The sequence below is a fragment of the Mus musculus genome, chromosome 3 (genome assembly GCF_000001635.26).
Source record: "Mus musculus strain C57BL/6J chromosome 3, GRCm38.p6 C57BL/6J".
Taxonomy (NCBI): domain Eukaryota; kingdom Metazoa; phylum Chordata; class Mammalia; order Rodentia; family Muridae; genus Mus; species Mus musculus.
The window spans coordinates 71,372,391-71,372,969 of record NC_000069.6 but is presented as its reverse complement, the minus strand read 5'-3'; positions in this window follow the sequence as shown (position 1 = coordinate 71,372,969).

Here is a 579-nt window from a genome sequence, read left to right as displayed (position 1 = left end):
AGGAGTTGGTTCTTTGAGAAAATCAACAAGATAGATAAACCCTTAGCTAGACTCACTAGAGGGCAAAGGGACAAAATCCTAATCAACAAAATCAGAAATGAAAAGGGAGACATAACAACAGATCCTGAAGAAATCCAAAACACCATCAGATCCTTCTACAAAAGCTTATACTCAACAAAACTGGAAAACCTGGATGAAATGGACAAATTTCTGGACAGATACCAGGTACCAAAGTTGAATCAGGATCAAGTTGACCTTCTAAACAGTCCCATATCCCCTAAAGAAATAGAAGCAGTTATTAATAGTCTCCCAACCAAAAAAAGCCCAGGACCAGATGGGTTTAGTGCAGAGTTCTATCAGACCTTCAAAGAAGATCTAATTCCAGTTCTGCACAAACTATTTCACAAGATAGAAGTAGAAGGTACTCTACCCAACTCATTTTATGAAGCCACTATTACTCTGATACCTAAACCACAGAAAGATCCAACAAAGATAGAGAACTTCAGACCAATTTCTCTTATGAATATCGATGCAAAAATCCTTAATAAAATTCTCGCTAACCGAATCCAAGAACACATT